Raw genomic sequence first — 19,091 nt, forward strand, 5'->3', positions numbered from 1 at the left:
CACTTCATGCTTTCCATCCTCACACAACACTACACTCAAGCATCCATGCACGTGCACTCTTCAAGCCGTATCAGAGCTGAAGGTTGTGGTATTACTCCTCTCTCATCATTTCTCTCTTCTTGTTGAGCTTCACATCGGCAATAACGATCAAAGCTCAGAGCTTCCATGGCTACGAACGCATTGTGAGATCATAACATATAGCTCATGTATCAGGGTGGCAAGGGGTTGAGCTCCACAAGCTACAAGGGGATATAGATTGAGCTTTCTGTGTGCTCAAAGAGAGAGAAAATGAAGTCGCTCAGTTTGTGGTAGATTGACTACAAGTCACTGTTTTCCTTATAACTTGAGCTAGAAAACTTGGATTCAAAAACTTTTTTTAAAAAATCAAAACGAAGCTCTCTTCAAGCTCTACAACTTTGTAGAAGAACTTGTTATCTCATTTGGAGTGCAAGTATGTATGAAATTGAAAACACAGAGGTTGTTTCTTAGGACAGATTGTGTATTCGAGTTGGAGAGAGAGAGAGAGAGAGAGAGAGAGAGAGAGAGAGAGAGGGAGATTTATGTTCATCTCAACTTCAACATTGAAGGCCTCGAGGAAACACACTTCAGACTCTCTCCGGATTGGACTCTCAAACACTAAGAGTGTAGCTTTTCAGTTGCAACTACACACACACACACACACACACACACACACACACACACACACAGAGAGAGAGATAGAGAGAGAGAAGAGAGAGAGAGAGAGAGAGAGAGAGAGAGAGAGAGAGAGAGAGAGAGAGAGAGAGAGAGCACTTTGGCCTCATTACAGGTTAGAGATAGAGACAGGGGCAGAAATATAAATGCATGCAAATTGTGCTTTAGTCGAACATGATTGCCTCTTCGTTTGAGAGTGATTTGATTATTCCACATGCATTTTGGACATGATGTATACACTTGTGGTTTACTTTTGAGATTGCGATCTTCATATCTCTAGATTTGTAGTTCTCTTACACTCACGAGGTCTACAAAAACTTGAAACAGGTTTTTGTATCATCTCAATTCCAGTGAAGATAATGCAAGTTTATGCAACACTTGCCATTGTTGTGCTCTTTTGAGAGAGGATCCCCATGTGGATAGTGATTTCACTGCTTGCATATCTGTTGGCGCTTTTATACATATCCTACACCTTGCATTGATACATACGACTCATTAACATTGTGTTGCAGATACTACCTATGTACATCATTGTGAGCCTATTTTGGCTTGACTTGGAAGTTACTTGGCCGTTTCTGAGACTTGTTCTGAAAGAGCCCTTTCTAAGAATGTGGCTAGTTATTAAGTCTTCTGAACCTTTGGAGGGTCTTGCGTAAGGTTTTATTGAGTTGGGGTATTCTCGGATGTATGAAACACCTTTGGTGATACAGGTTGTTGGAGATTCCTATACTCATGGCCTTGCCATAGGACACATATAGAGGTATGTAGGTGTTTTTGATGCCTAATTGGCAGTCTTTTGATAGTGTTTTTGAGCAGTATGCAAATTGATGCTCTATTATAGCACTCTGTTATGGTTTATGTGTTGAGTTTTTTGTTTCGCGCTTGCTCCCTGTACAAAGGAGACTTTTCCAAAAAAAATAGAGAAATTTTGGCATAAATCCTTGTTGGAATTAGGGTTGCAGGAAAACACGCACAGCTTGGAGAAGACAAAGGAAGCTGAAGGCAAACAATAGAGAGTGTTTTACTTAGTGTGCAATGGAAAGATAGATAGCACTAGAGTGATGGGCATATATACAATGCATGTGGGGAAAAACCTCCTATACAGGGAAAAAATGCCCCGGCGGTCCTAAATGTGTTTACACACATCACTACCACATGTATATGGTAATAAATCCCCCCTTGAGTGATGCAATGAACGAGAGTTGGCACATGAGTAAAGGGAAGTTCCATGCCCTGAAGACATGATCAACCCACAAAGGGGAGTAAGCCCAAAGCTTTGCGAAAAGCTTCGAACTTCTCACGAGACAAGGCCTTTGTGAAAAGATCCGCAAGGTTGTCGTGTTGGCACATAAGCCAAGCTGATCTCTCTTGCTGAGAACCTCTCCCTGACATAGTGGTAATGCACCTCAATATGCTTTGTGCGAGCATGAAAAACTGGGTTCCTCGCAACTGCCAATGCGCTCTGACTGTCAGTGTAGATAGTGTTGGCAGTGTCCAGTCCAACACCCAAATCATCCATAAGGCGTCTGAGCCATATATACTCAACCATAGCTATGAAGACTACCCTGTACTCAGCCTCACAACTCGAAGTGTCCACAGTAGGTTGCTTCTTGCTCAACCATGATATACATGAACTGCCAAGCATGAAACAAAAACCACTTTTGGACACTCGTGTGTCAAAACAACCAGCCCAATCTGAGTCTGAAAAAGCATGTAAGTATGGCGACAATGATCCCCCCTTGGGATGAAACAAGCCAAGATATAAAGTTCCACTCAAGTAGTGGAAAATCCTCTTGATAGCCTGCCGATACTTAGACCCTGGGTTATGCATAAATTTGATGACCTGTGAGACTACCAATTGAATATCCGGCCTCGTGTTGCATACATAAATGAGGCAGCCAACAGCAGTTTGGTAAAGAGTGACATCAGCAGGATCACAAGCATCATGTAGACTTAACTTCAAACCTGTTTCCATGATGGGAGTGGCAATAGGTTTGTAATCATCAAGTCCGAACTTACATAGCAATGTCTCTACGTAAATTTTTTGACACAAGGCAATACCACCATCACACTGCTTGGACTATATACCCAAGTAATGATGCAACAGCCCCAAATCTTTCATCTTGAAAGTAGCATTCAAATCAGCCTTAAATTCAGCAATATGTGCCTCATTGGGACCAGTGATCAGCAAATCATCCACATAAAGAAGAACAATGAGAAGTACACCGTGTACCAAGCTACAGTGTCACTTTTACAGGACATACACTGTTAGTACAGTTGGTCTGGTCTGGTCCACACTAGACGGACTCGCTGGGCTTGGCAGTGACACGTGGCAGGATACGAACGGTGGTCTAGTGGATGGTGGCCAGGTCACCACCACCACTCAGTTTGGAGATTGGTTTAGGTGGTTGGCATTTATGAGCCGTTGGTGGATCATTTGCTGGATATATGATCTTTACGTAGTCGTTTAGAGGGAGTCGATACACAGAGCACTTATTCACCATCCCTTCCCATCTAAGCCTTGACACCCCATTGTACCTGAGAGTCCTGGGCTGGAGCTGAGTGTGCTGCCACGCCAGAGTCTGTATCAGTTCTTTCAGGTAGTCGAGTCATTTGTTGTGGTCTACTATTGCTGTTGTGTCTCTGTGAGCTTAGTTGTTGTCTATTGTTTCCCATTTTCAGTCTGTTTTGAGTGAGATTGTCATGCACATTGCATTGAGGAGCAACCACTATAGAGAGCACGACACACTATCTGCGCTACAGGTGCTTTCATTTCGACGACCATGATGGGATCTCAACTGAAATCTCACTCCGTGAGGTACAAATCTTGAAGCTAGTTGGGTCTCTCTAGCTTCCCCTACCTTGCCTAGCTTCACGTACCTTGCCTTGCATTGTTCTCGTCTCGCCTCGTCCAACCGGTCTAGTCCTCCCTCGTAGTCCTCCCTCGCCCTAGTCATCTCTCGTCATGGTCCAACTAGTCCTCATCCCTGGTCTAGTCCTCCTCGACCCTAGTCTAGTCCTCCGCGACCCTGGTCTAGTCCTCCTTGTCCCTGGTCCCAGCCTGGTCTAGTCACTTGCCTGGTCTAGTAGAGTCTAGACTAGTCTTCATCCAGTTCAATATTTTCTTGCCCAAAGCTTGGTTGGATTGTGGTCATTGCATGACACATACAAGGCGGTCAGTCGAGCGTCAAAGCGCACTACTGAGCCCTCTGAAGTACTACAACAGAAGACGACCCTTGGTACCTAGTAGAAGTCCATCAACTTCATCACCCATACCTCCACATAAGACATCACCCATTCCTCCATCCGGTTCCACATCTTCCAGATCACCTTCTCCAGTAAAGATTTCTCCTATTCTGCTACAGCAGGCTATTGAGCAACAGGCTCAGCAAGGGACCATGGAGGCGTTGGCTAGTGTTTTGGCCAAGGTAAACATCAAGTTCCCTACCTTCAAAGGACTCTCTTCAAAAGATGTTGACGACCATGCAAGGAGGTTTGTATCTCTCTGTAGTGGTCGAGGTCTTAACAGGGAAGATGCTTATTTGGTACTCTTTCCATCCACCTTGGATGGCTTAGCAGACAAATGGTACAGCCAGTTTGCAGAGAACCATTTTGCAACCTGGGCAGCCTTAAGGCAACAGTTATGTGCAGCTTTCAGGTCAGGTGACTACCAGGAGAAGGTGTTGGATGAGTTGGCCAACATGGTGCTCCAGCCAGAGGAGACTTTTGCAGAGCTTATGACTAAAACCAAGTCTCTGGTTGCCAAGCTTCCCCAACAACCCGGTGAATTCATGGTTAAGAAGTGGGCAGAGAAGGCGCTTCCCAAAACTTCTCAGCAAAAACTCCGAGAGAATCTCCGACCCGACGCCACTCTGGAGGAGTTCATCGCAGCTGCTACTAGGATAGAGGGGGCTAGGAAGTTTTTCAGCAACTCCCCTCACATAGACAATCCCTCTGTGTTTTTGGAAAGTCCTGCTAATCCATTAACTTCTTTACGCAGGGAACTGGAAGCCCTAAAGTTACAGGGAGCTCTTCAAGAGGAGAGGTCCTTCTGTCTTAGACAGGAGAAGCCTCCACATCATGAGGCATTGGAACAGATGAAGCGCAAGCTAGAAGAGCTCAAGTGTCAGCAAGAGACTAAGGCTACGGTTTGGTGTAGCTCATGCCGCTCTCTAGGGCACCCTCCATAGAAATGCCCCCTTCAGGTTTACTGCGACTTCTGTGAAAAATCTGGACATGAGGACAAAGATTGTTACTACCTCAAGGGATTGCGACAAATACAACAAAGTCTTGGTCCTACTCTTCAACAAGGGCCAACACCTGCATCCAGCATGGTTTCTCCCTGTGGCCATCCACACCATATGCCACCTTTGCTGACATCCCCTCCTATGCAAGGTATGCCAAGTACTTTTCCGTCTCAGAGCTTTTATCATACCCATGCTCCCTCATCACCTCAAAGCTTCTATGCCTCCACCTCCAACTCAATGCACCAGGAGCAAGGACCACCTCGCCCTTCGACTCGCCCTTTGAATCGGCCCATTTTGTGCTACAGATGCGGGGAATATGGGCATTACCAAAGCAAATGCTCCTTGCTAGAAGGGTCCCCTCCCTACCGTCATTGCCGCGAAACGAAGGATCACTACAGTAAGGATTGCCCTAAAATTCATGCATCCACGGCTTCGAACCCAAGTCAAAGCCAGAATGAGTTTCCCTTTCCCAAGCTAAATTTGATAGCAATTAGCACCATTTCTCAGCCGTCCCCTTCTACCCACGTGGTTACCCCTAAAAATAAGCCGCCGCAGTTGGTAGAGGAGCCATCGGGCGTCCTCACCCGGGCCAAGAGAGCCGCTCTCGGTCTTAGCATTCCAGCAAGTTTAACTCCCCCACACATTCTCACACCAGTGGAAACCCTGCCTTCAGCTGTTAACAAGCCATCCCCCAGTGCCATGAAGGAATCCAAATCTTTGCTCTCCGATATTGATGAAGCTTTCTTGGAAGCAGTTTCAGATCTACAGAAGATCAAGGTACCAAAGAAACCACTGGTAGAACAAGAGAAGGTTACAACGGAGACAGTCTTGAAGAACACTTTCCAACAAGTGTCCCTCTATGACATGTTGCGGCTAGATGCAAGTCTCAGAAGTGACACCCTTGCAGTTTTTCAGTCACTTTACCCTGGAGCAGGTCCTAGTGGAAGGCACCTCTCAGTGCGACCATAAAAGTCCTATATGATATCCAATCGCGCTGCTCCACTCACTGATTATAGAAGCCCTTGCCTGACAGTGTCCATTTTGGGTCGGAAATTCTCAAGAGTGATAGTGGATGGTGGATCTGGCATCAACCTAATGCCCGAGTTCACTATGTTAGCTCTAGTTCTATAGCCTACTCGCCCTGCTCCCTTCACAGTTACAGTGGCCGACCAACGGACAGTTTACCCAGTGGGCATAGTGGACAATGTGCCTCTGCAGGTACAAGACTTTACTTTTAACTTGGATTTTGTTGTGGTTCATCTTCCCCAGGTTGAGGGAGGATTTCCCTTGCTCATTGGAAGACCATGGCTGCGACACACTAAAGCACTTCATGATTGGGGAAACGATGCAATGTGGATACATACTTCTGGCTCCCCGATGCAACCCATTCTCTTAGAAGGAGGTATGGATCCCGTGGTGCAGCAAGTTTCTTTGTCAATGGAAACCAACCCGGAACAAGAACAACTTACTACACCTAAAGGGTCAGACGAAGATCTGCTGGTGTGGTTGGAAGCTACCAAATTTATGCCGTGTTATGGAGTCTCTATCCACTCTTTGCCTGAAGGTACACCCCCTTCAAATGTTTCCACGGTCACTACACCAAATGAGCCAGCTCAAAAGTTGAAGGTCACAAGTGCTACTCTTGATGCGCTCTTGGTGAAAGCCTTTGAATTTGGTAAGCCTATGAAGAAGCATAGAAGCGAGAAGAAATCTCCTCTACATGAGTTCACCACCCCTCAAACATCGACCCCTTTGGTGCCCCTACCCTTTCCCCCTTTCCCCTACCCACCCATTCACACTCCCTTGCCCCCCTATCCATCCCTCATCCCCCTCTCTCTCCCTCACCCCTACCCACCCCTCACCACACCCCCTCGCCCCTACGCACCCCCTCACCAGCCCTCGCCCCTACCCTTTCCCCCTCGCCCCTACCCACCCATTCACATCCCCTTGCCCCCCTATCCATCCCTCGTCTCCCTCACCAGCTCTCGCCCCCCCTCACCAGCCCTTGTCCCCCTCACTAGCTCTCGCCCCCCCCTCACCAGCCCTCATCCCCATCTCTCTCCTTTGCCCCTACCCACCCCTCACCACACCCCCTCACCCCTACCCACCCATTCACACCCCCTCGCCCCCCCTATCCAACCCTCGTCCCCCTCTCTCTCCCTCGCCCCTACCAACCCATTCACACCCCCTTGCCCCCCTATCCAGCCCTCGTCCTCCTCTCTCTCCCTCACCCTCGCTGCCCTTCTATCTTGCCCTCGTACTTTTATCCTCACCCTCGCTACCACGGGCTGATGCTACTAAGGATTGATTGGATGCCTGAACCTCCGACCTTCAGCGCCTGCTCTACAGGCCAATGTAGAGCCTCTCTGCGCAAGCTCTTCACCCTCTCAGTACTGTCCAATAAAGCATACCAAGTTAATTTTCTGTGTTGACTGGATTTGGCAAGCAGCTCAGCTGTGTTCGTGCAGAGAAACCTCCTCCCCAGCTGCAATCAATTCTTGCAATCCGTGGTATCGAGCTTCAACGAGTTGGTTTTCTCTTCCTTTCAAGTAATCAAAGCATGATTTACCTTCAAGTTTTTAGCCGCTAATGCCTGTTTCAATTCCAAAGCTTTTGCCTTCACAAGCAAGTCAGATACCTCAGAGGTAATCTTCACTTCATCCTCACCTGATTTGGCAATCAAGACCTTTTCTCATCCTCTAATGCTGTGATCCTCTTTTCAATTTGATGGAGCTAGTTGCATCAACAAGCATGTGCAACTCCTTGTCCTTAAATTTCACTATGGTTATGGAGGAAAGATGCAAAGGATCCAAACCGAGCTCATTCGGTTTTTCCAATTGGGATTCTTGGACTATGCATCATACTTGTTCCTTCCTATTCAAAGGTTTAAAATGTTGGCAAGCATAAAGTGTTTTTTAACTCCACTTTGTTAGTACAGTTGGTCTCGTCTGGTCCACACCGGACGGACTCTTTGGGCCTGGCAGTGACACGTAGCAGTACACGTACGATGGTCTAGTGGATCATGGCCAGGTCACCACCACCACTCAGTTTGGAGATTGGCTTAGATGGCTGGCATTTATGAGCCGTTGGTGGATCATTTGCTAGATATATGATCTTTACGTAGTCGTTTAGAGGGAGTCGATACATAGAGCACTTATTCACCATCCCTGCACATCTGAGCCTCGACACCCCATTGTACCTGAGAGTCCTAGGCTGGACCTGAGTGTGCTACCATGCCAGAGTTTGTATCAGTTCTTTGAGATAGTCGAGTCATTTGTTGTGGTCTACTGTGGTTTTTGTGTCTCTGTGAGCTCAGTTTTTGTCTATTGTTTCCTGTTTTTAGTCTGTTTTGAGTGAGATTGTCACGCACATTGCACTGAGGAGCACCCACTGTAGAGAGCACGACACACTATCTACGCTACACATTGCCCTCATGCTTGACATACAATGTGCTTTCTTTTGGACTGTTACGAAAGACTTGTTTGACCAAATGAGTGTTAGCTTTGTCATACCAAGCATGAGGAGATTGCTTCAACCCATACAAAACCTTCTTACGTCTGCACACTTAGTCCTCTTATCCTTTCTTGACAAAACCGCGAGGCTGCATTACATAAACTTCCTCAAATATGTCACCATTCAAGAAAGTAGTAACAAAGTATGAGTGATCTACATCCCAACCAAAATGAGCTGCCAATGCACATAGAAAACGAACAGTAGTCATACGACAAGTGGGAGCAAAATTTTCTTCATAATCTATGCGTTTTTGGTGCGCATAGCCTTTTGCAACAAGTCGAGCCTTATGGCGATCACCTCACCATCCGGCTTGCGTTTCAACTTGTAAACCCACTTTGTACCAATGGCCTTTTTGCTAGGAGGCAAATCACATAAAGTCCATGTGTCATTTTCTATAAGTGTATCATATTTTGATTGCATGGCAGCCATCCACGTTTATAAATTCTATGCTTCATCAAAAGATAGAGGTTCCTCAACGTCATGTAGGCTAGACACAGCCAAAGCATAACAATATGATGCATAAGATGCATGGCAAGAATCTAAACGAGTACGACTAAACAAAGGTGCATCCAATTTACTGTCACACAAAGTGTGCACCAGCCATTTTGGCATACCTCTATCCTGCTCATTTTTAGCCCTTTCCTCATCAAGTACATCATGTACATAGGCATCAGTAATAGGCTGATATGTAATATTTTCAGAAACCCCCATAGGCTGTACATTTGCCTAATTCGAATTTACATTCGTACTTCCACCACTGAAAAGAGGCAACAAAGTGTCATAAATGTCATGTGAGCTTACATTATTGTCTCTAGTACATGATAGCAAAGGCTGAATAGAATCTTCCACAAACACATCATGTGAGACCAAAATACGCTTTTTTTGCGGATGGTACAACCTGTAACCTTTGCTTTCACCACTATAACCAACAAAGATATATTTGACAGCCTTATCATCCAATTTTATGCGTTGTGCTTGTGGCAGTAAACCATAATCCAAACAACCAAAAACACGCATGTGCTCAATAGATGGCTTTCTATCATGCCATGCTTCATATGGAGTCATAAACTACAGTGCTTTTGTAGGACACTTGTTGAGTACATAAGTGGCACACATGATAGCCTCGAGCCAAAACAAATGTGGTAAAGCTTGACTCTTGACCATACATCTTGCCATTTCTGTAAGAGACCTATTCACCATTTTGCTGAGGCATATATGGCACTCTATATTGGTGTTTTATCCCACGGCTAGCCAGAAATGCATTAAATTCATGAGACATATACTTCCCCCCTTGATTGGAACGGAGGGTGTCCATAGTACATTTCAAGACATTTTCAGCCATAGCAAGAAATTGCTTGAAGCACATGAACACTTCGGAGACTTAGCTTTCAACGGATATACCCATGCATGCCTGGAGTAGTCATCAATGAAAGTCACGAAGTACAAGTAATTTCCCAAGGACGGAGTTTGCATAGGTCCACAAACATCACTATGCACAAGTTGCAATCCGCTTGTAGCATGAACTGACCCATTCTTTAGAAACTTAGCACGCTGTATTTTACCCAAAATACAACCTTCACAAACATGTTTGACAGGTGCTTCAAGAGGTGGCAAAGAAGCAACCAGACCAGATTTTTGCAAACGCGGCAAACTAGCAAAATTCAGATGCCCAAAACGTGCATGCCACAGTTTTGCATCCGAAACAGCCCTTGAATCTACGACTGCATTTGTAAAAATAAATCCACACTTGTCATACAATGTGAGCTTATACATCCCATGGCACAATAGGCCAGATGCAACAATTTCATCATCAAAACTGAGATCATGAACTGTACATCTGTCATCCACAAATTTGACTGCAAGTCCAAGTCTAGCAAAGCGCAGATACAGACAAAAGATCCTTCTTGATCCTAGGTATATAAAGTGCATCAACAAGTGTGAAAGAACTGCCATTTGGAGCAGTAAGCACAATCTTTCCAACTCCTTGAACCGGATAAGAGGCATTGTTGGTACAAGTGACTTAATTCTCATGAGGCACAAACTCGAGAGAGGTGAAAAATTCACGATGTGAGGTAATGTGCTTTGTAGCACCACTGTCGAAATACCACAAATGTAAATCTATAGCAACTGACATGCATGCATCATGGACAGTAGGATTGTAAGTGCACTCTGCACTAAAAGCCCATTCTGCATCAACATCAACATCACAGTCTCCTTTCACAGAGGACTCAACAAAAGTTGCATTTGTAGTGGAACCAGCATTTGCAGTGGAACCATCCTCTTTCTTCTTAGCCTCTTTGGCCTTCAACTTAGGACACTACTTGATCAAGTGATCATTAGCTTTACAATAATGGCAAGGCATCTTCTTTTTGCCCTTATCACTAGAATTTCCAGACTAATTATGTCAGTAGAAGCATTAGGAACATGTGATTTTCCACTCACAGAAGAACCATAAGAAGTGGCTGCATTTCTGTTACCACCCTTTTCTTTGAGCAACAATAAAAGCACGTTCAGCTGCACGCTATCTAGTCCGGTTTTCTGGAAAGTGACTCTTGCAACAGCAATGTGCACAATGCATCAAACTTGACACCTTCAGGATTTCCTTGGGTCATAAGTCTCCAAGTACTAGCAAAAGTCTGGTAAGAGTTTTGCAAGGCATCAAGAATTGTCTGAAATGACTTCACCTGCAGAAATAATTTTCTCATTGATATCCTTGACACCAGTAAGTAAAGTGTCCATATCATCTTCCTCATGCATAATTTTCCTCTCCAGCTCTTTACGCAGCAATGCAATTTTTACCTCATTGCGGCTTGCATAAAGACCAGCCAGAATATCCCAAGCCTGTTTTGTAGATTTTGTTGAATGAATGTGAGGAGTAATGGTTCGCTTCACAGAAAACACAATCAACTCATGAGCCTGCGCATCCTTTACATCCCAACCAACTTGTTCTACCATAGGCAAAACAACTCTAACAACAGCAAGACCTGAAACATCCTCAACATTGCCTACATCCTCAGAACCAGGACGTACATCAATGCCCTGCACAATATTCTAGACACCCTTTGACACAAGAACATGTTGCATCATGTAAGCCCACATAGGGTAATTGTCCCCATCCAATTTGGCCTCAGCAGACATCAAACATCTTGAACACATCTGTGCTGTTGTCAGCAATGGTAAATGATGCACCTGATGTGAAAACTTCTCGAAAAGAGGAGAATCAAAGCGGGAACAACACGTGCTATATAGCACAAACCATAGAAGACTGAAAGAGCCCTATTATACAGAAAACGGCACTGACAGAAATTTTGCATAAAATGACAAAATAGCCTATGCAGTACTGTCTGTAGTGGAAATGGAGGCTGAAATGAGCCCGAATCAAAAATATGAGCACACCAAGTTTTACGAGCATACCCAAATTTTTCGTCGACCTGCGAACACTCGCCAAAGCTCTCTGAAATCGGAGAAAGCGAGAAAGCGTGTGCTGGAGCTGTGCTGGCAACTAAGCCCAGGAAGACGCAACCTGCTCTGATACTAATTGTTGGAATTAGGGTTGCAAGAAACCACACACAGCTTGGAGAAGACGAAGGAAGCTCAAGGCAGACAATAGAGAGTGTTTTACTTAGTGTGCAATGGAAAGATAGATAGCCCTAGAGTGAGCGTATATACAATGCATGGGGGAAAAAACCTCCTATAGAGGGAAAAAATGCCCCGGCGGTCCTAAGTGTGTTCACACACATCACTACCACATGTATATGGTAACAATCCTTAGTCACACTTTCTTGCATTTTCTCTCGTCAGTTTTATATATGGGTCTTCTAAGTACGAAGATTATTATATCAAGAAGTTTGATGGCACAAACTTCATGATATGGAAGTAGTTTGTGCTTGGTGTCTTGGTCAACAAGGGCCTTGCAACACCCATCGAAATAGTGCAGAGAGAGTGTTTACATTGATGATCAACGGGAGGAGCTTGGTGCTCCTACTATGGCAACCATTCACTTGCACATCGACAAGTTCAATTTCTTTACAATTATTGACAAGACTTCTATAAAGGCTTTATGGGAGTCATTATGCTCAGCTTGCAATTATGACAGTGACCTCTTGGCATGTGACAACCATCATTATGCATTGCCATACCCACTAGTGTGAGACCAACGTCTAATCTTTTTTGGACACAATTCTTTGCACTTTGGCGACTCAAGGGGTCACCCTCTAGCATTGATTCATCCTCTTGGCTGTCGGCAATAGCTGGTAAGTCCGCTTGGCCGCATCAAACTTGCTCCTCACCGCCAATAATCCATTGTGCCTCGTTGTAATCAAGGTCTTCAGCCATATCTACAAACCAAACACCAAAATTTATCATAAGTGAAGCCAACGATAAAGTTTGAGCAAGTTGAAATTGTCAAATCAATATACAGATAATAATGTAAATGTCACGTAAGCCAACTTCAATAATATAATGACAACTTGAATGTAAAGACAAAACTGTCACTTAAACCATGATGTGATACTTAAATTAACCTCAAAGTAACAACATAATGACAATTTCAACCCAAAAGGGACACTTGTATTCATTCATCTGATCGTAGACCAGAAGAGGATACAACATATATGCCAAATGTGTGGGCTCCATTTATACATAGAGACACCTCAAAAGTTGAATGTCAGTTTTGGGGATTTCTATCTTTGTCTAAATCTAGTGTTTTATGTATTTCTTTCACAAAAGCTCTCTACTCCAAATTAGCAGGCTCTAGCATACAATTAAGTAAGTGTTTCAAAACCCCCATAGAGAATATACATCCATGGCTTTAGAAAAGGGAGGAGGGTTGATGGAGATGCACTCAAGGGTAGCTCAAGGGTAGTCTTGAATGCAATTTTTTGACATGACAAAGATGGATCTGCTAGCTTTGAAAATGTCTTTTAGTTGGGAACAAGGTAGAAGTACCCCAATCTGTAATGTCGCAATAAACACCCTTGTTAGCAAAATGCAACATAATGTTGCGAGAGTGAAGGTCGTTGTGCAAAAAATCATGGTGATGTAAGTACTTCAAGTTTGTAGAGAAGAGCATTGACAATGTATAAAATATTGTCTTGGAAGCGCTCTATACTATCAGTTGCCTGTGGAAACTCCTTGATGGCAAGTTTGCTTCCATCAAAGTGACATGCTTATATCCATTTCTCCACATGGCCGTCATTCCAATTTCTGAAAATAGGCATTGGCCGTGGGGGGTGTCGCACGATGCAACGTGACAAAATCATGCCTCAGTGGCTTCTTCCATGTCTTGTGCTACAGTAGGCCTGTGTGGCTAGATCTTGAATACTTTAGCTACATATACTAGGTCTAAGAAGGCAAGATGTAGTACACGAACCTGCTTCACATACGTCCATATGTATTCTCTTAATTGGGACACTTGCAAGGGGAAAACATGGTGGTCATGCATGAGATGCAACACTAGTGGATAATAGCTTTGGGCTAGTGATCAGAGTTTCGCAGAGGTACGCTCTGTAGCAACGGTGGCAGGCTAACCAGTAGTTGTCTCTACTGCCTCAATGACTAGCTCGATAGGATTAATCACTCTTTGTCTTTTATTAGGGCCTTGTAGCTTTCTTTTCCCTTTCATTTCTGTGTGCAATTGATGGACCAATTGCATCCTTTCGCATACTAGAGGAAGAGAGTGGACATCAAGGTTTTGCAAGGCATCAAAAGCAACCAAGATTTGTCCCAAGGTTTGCTTTGACAAGTTCGTGCATTTGACCGCCAGTGAAAATTGCAATGTCAAATGGTATTGTGGGGAATGATTGTTGTAATCGCTCAAAGCAATGTTTCGTCAAAGCACTATCAAAATCATTGAAAATGGAAGGTTGTGCAGTTTCAAAACATCACCGTAACTGCTTCTCTTCAGCACCATGTAGATAATGAACAATAGCTTCAGTGGAAAATTTTCAATGTGATCATGATAGCTTCATCTCCGACTTGGCTATTAAAACAAGCGAAGTTATATTAACAAAAAGAGAATAATTCAAACATGTTTAAATATGCATATGTGTTTCCTGATATCAATGTTGAATATTTAGACACATTAAGTTGATAGACTTAAAGTTAAAGATTTGTTGCATTAAATAAAATATATATCAATTTTAATGAATATGGTTATTAAATAAGAATCAATTTATCTCTAATGTAGTGGAAGAAAAAAAAATTAAAAACAGATCACTAGAAGTTTACTTTATGCAAAAGTAACCCAGTTGTGTGAGTTAACAACTCTAACACAAGAGTGGACACTACTAGACACAGAACACTAGAAGTTTACGTCATGTAAAATTAGTCCACTAGACTAGTAAAAGTGTACGTTACGTACAAGTAGCCCAACTGTGTGAGCTTATAGCTCTAACACAAGAGTGGACACTACTATTCAAATGATTGAAAGATTGAACAATCAACCTAGTCCCTATTGAAGTGTGAGAACAAAGTCAACAAAAAGCTATCTATCATAGTAGCAATAGTCAATCCATTAACCAACACATCTACAAAAAGCTAGTAGCAAGTACCACGTAGAGTATTTTTTTTTGCTCAACTATGATTAGGAGACAAAGATGGAAAGAGAAGCAAAGCTTCAAATTAGCACTCACTATCTGTTACTATTGTTTAGTTGAGTTGGATATACAAAACAAAAGCATAAACAATATAATGCAAATAAAATACAGACATTGATACAATTGTAGATGAATAGAAAGTTAAACTTAACTCTAAATGTGGCAATGTGTATGCTTTATTTGTACTATAGTTTAGCTTTGTCTCTAATGTGTAAAGCAAACTAAACATGATAGGGATATTCTAAATATGTCCATATTTTCTATCAACTTCTAAAGTGTGAGAAAACTCTCATACAAAACAACACAAAGTGACAAACTCCCACCCCATCTCTGAAATGCGAGGAGGAAACCTCTACACAGCACGAGTGGGAATCTACACTCCCTATGGAGAGTGATCGATAGGTCTACGCAACCACGAGACAAAGTGCTAGTGTCTATCTATTCTTGGAGTGTGATCTACAAGTTTATTCAACCTAGGAATAATCCTACACAAACTGCAAACAAATTTTGTGCGCGAGGGAAACCTCTAGCAAAACATGATTAGCAAAGAAAGAAAAAGTATTAAAAAAAAACTTTATTGCAAAAGAAATTTGATCTAATGTCTTGTCTCTGGTCACTTTCCACCTCAAAGCATTGTGTTGCCTTTTGATTGAAGATGCGTATATATTAAACGGTACGATCGAAGAAATCTTCGCTCAAAGAAATGCTCCAATTATACATCCTATACAGCATTGTTCGAAAAAACACCATATAATCCAAACAATATGTATAATTTTATTATATTGTCATATAAATGCAACCCAGATAACATCTTCATGCTTGAGTAGAGAGATGAAGAAGTCTTCTTTATCTACATAGCTTTGCACATGGGACCTTAGCTTCCCAATCACTGGAGTGATTGTGACTTCTTGCCGCTTGAAAGCCCCATCCACTTTCACAACATTTTGCATCTCAAAATCATGCATTCCTAGCCTAGTGGCTAGCTCGATAGAGATAAAATTGTGGGTAGATCAAGATCAAAGAGATGAGTGCATCATGCTCTCTCAACTTTCCCCAAGCATAGGAGAGTGATGATTCTTTGCAATTGATGTCCTCTTTTAGAGCTTCCACCATGGTTGCTCATTGGGTTCATTTCTCTTAGGACATGCACACAAAACATGCCCTTGCTCTACACACTCAAAACAATTGTTGTCTTTACGATAACGCTCGACCTCTTGAGGTGAAAGTTTGTTTTTAAATTTATATTTCTTTTCCTTTCCCTTGGCCTTATTTTTGTTGTTGTTATTGGTGGCCTTGGAAGAATTCTACGCCATATTGTTCTTCCCCTTTTGTTCTGATTGTTCCCATGCTTCCATAGGCTTTTGAGCCCTTTACCCCCTTATTGGAAATGCAATCCTTGAGACGACCATCGTGTGATGTATGAGCATTGATATGGTCTCTCTCTCTCTCTCTCTCTCTCTCTCTCTCTCTCTCTCTCTCTCTCTCTCTCTCTCTCTCTCTCTCTCTCTCTCTCTCCATGATGTATGTGAGATGAGAAATGCATCCAAATCATGGGCTGATATATGTAAGGATAATGTGGTTTCTACATCTCCTATCACGCAAGCCGTTGTCCGAGCAAAGACTGTAGAGAATGTGGACACTCAAGAATTGCACGAACGACAAAAACGCTCAAAGAACATCGTCATTCGTGGAATCAAGGAGGAAAGCATGGAAACACCCCAATCTCTTGCAGTTGCTATTGAAGATTTTTTTGCTACACACTTTGGCATGTCAGGAATCATGGCTTATGGTGCACATCGAGTTGGAAAACAAGGAGTCCCTCGCTCGGGAGAAAGACCTATTGTATGTACCATGGCTGATGAGGTAAAGAGAAAGATCATTCTTGAAAATGGTTGGATCTACCTCAAAGGAACAGGTTGTAATGTATATGAGGATCGCACTATTATGCAACAAAATGTACGTCGCAAAGCATATGAGGAAAGAAGCAAGAAGGTTAAGGTATCACCTCAAGAAGAAAAGCCACTTAAGGAGGATGCAAGTCCACCCAACAAATAGGGACACATGATCTATGAGACCAACTCACGCTTGCGAATAAGCTTTTGGAATTGTAACGGGTATCCATGGAATGCGGGAATTAGCATTGATGAGCTTACCAATGACTCCGATGTGATACTTCTTGTTGAAACATGGGAGCATGATGTGCAACGAATTCTTGGATTTGACAAATACGATGTGCATTCTTTGATGTGGGTCAAAAATGCAAAGCAACGAAGAGGCCAAGGAGGCGTAGCATGTATGACCAAAAAGGGTTTGAAAGATGTTTACATTGTCAAAGAAGATAAGTATAAACGCTACTTATGGTTGAAAATCAGCCCACCAAATGGTCAAGTCATGTTTGTGGCCGGTTGCTACATTCCTCACTATGACTCCAACTTTTATGCTTGCTTGAATATGGATAGAGATCAGCCCTTTGTTGAACTAGAGGAAGACATTGCTCATTACAAGGATCAAGGTGAAGTCATTGTTTTTGGAGACATGAATGCTCGCACAAATATGCTACAACACGACACACAACAAGTAGACATGCCGCATGTCTCAAGAAGAATGGATGACTCATACATGTATAATCGAAGTTCTAATGATGCAAAAGAAGTGGATTACTATGGAAAGTCACTTCTACATATGTGCAATAGTACCGGAATGCTCATTGCAAATGGTGTATCTCTATGGCAAGGCACCAATGACTTTACGTGTAGAAAGCACAACGGTGCTAGCGTGATTGACTATATGTTGTTCTCGGAAGCCACTCTAGAATGCATACAAAGCTTTACACTTGGTGAATGGAATCCGGAATCGGATCATAGGATGTTATGTATTGACCTCAAGTGTGGTAAACGGCCCGAGCATGTAGCCTCCAATCATGATGTGAATCATTTGTACCTACGTTTAGACTTCAAACGAGCACTTATATATGTTGATATGGTGGACCAAATGTTAAGCATGATAGAGCATCAAGAGAGCCCAACATTAGAATGCAAGTGGAAAGTTTTCAAAGAAGTAATTTTCTCTTGTGCGAAGGAATGCTTTTCGGTGAAACACATGTCTTGCAAAAGGTCTAAGAAGGGTAGCACCAAGAAGAAATGGTTTGACATGGAATGTAGTCAAGCCCGAAAACACTTGCTAAGATTGGATGCAATCAAAGACAAGGAAGTTTACTTGGAATGTTCACACACATACAAAGCACTTGTTCAAAAGAAGAGGAGAAGGTGGGAAGTCGAAAAACAACTTCTTTTAGCACAAGAGAAAGCACATGCATGTGGCAAGTTTTGGCAAAATCTAAAAGGTAAGCGCGTTGAGAGCTTTGGTGACTTGACTCTTGAGGATATGTATATGCATTGTAAGAATCTATATGAGCAACCCAATGTTGATAAGATGGAGTGTTGTAGCTCCCTTTCGTTTATGTCTCCCTTCTTTACCATTGAAGATGTATGCCGCGCGCTTGAGAAACTTGCTACTCGCAAGGCAGGTGACCTTCAAGGTGTCAAGGCTGAAATGATTAAATGGACAAGCAAGAAAACACGATATTGGATATGCGATATGTTTAACCTTGCACTTCAGTATGGCATGCCTCATGATTGGAGTGCAAATTGGATCAAACCTTTGCACAAAGGAGGAGATGTAAACAATGTGAACAACTATCGCACTATAATGGTTGGTTCTTTAATGGCAAAGTTATTTGGATGTATCATGGAGATGAAGATAAGTGAATGGGCTGAAAAGAATGGCAAACGTGCTCTTGGCCAAGCAGGTTTTCGAAAGCATCATAGCACTATTGATCACCTTGTCACTCTTTGAGTTCTTATGGAAACGTCTCGATTGAAAGGAAAAAAGTTGTATTGTTGCTTTGTGGATTTCAAGAAAGCTTTTGACATGGTACCGCGAGGAAATATTTGGAGACGTATGCAAAGCCTTCAAGTGCCGAGAGAATTTATGCATGCAGTCTTTCGCATCTACCAAAAAGTGATATGTCGATTACGTATGG

This window comes from Adiantum capillus-veneris, chromosome 17 (genome assembly GCF_014529385.1).
Source record: "Adiantum capillus-veneris isolate H3 chromosome 17, ASM1452938v2, whole genome shotgun sequence".
NCBI lineage: Eukaryota > Viridiplantae > Streptophyta > Polypodiopsida > Polypodiales > Pteridaceae > Adiantum > Adiantum capillus-veneris.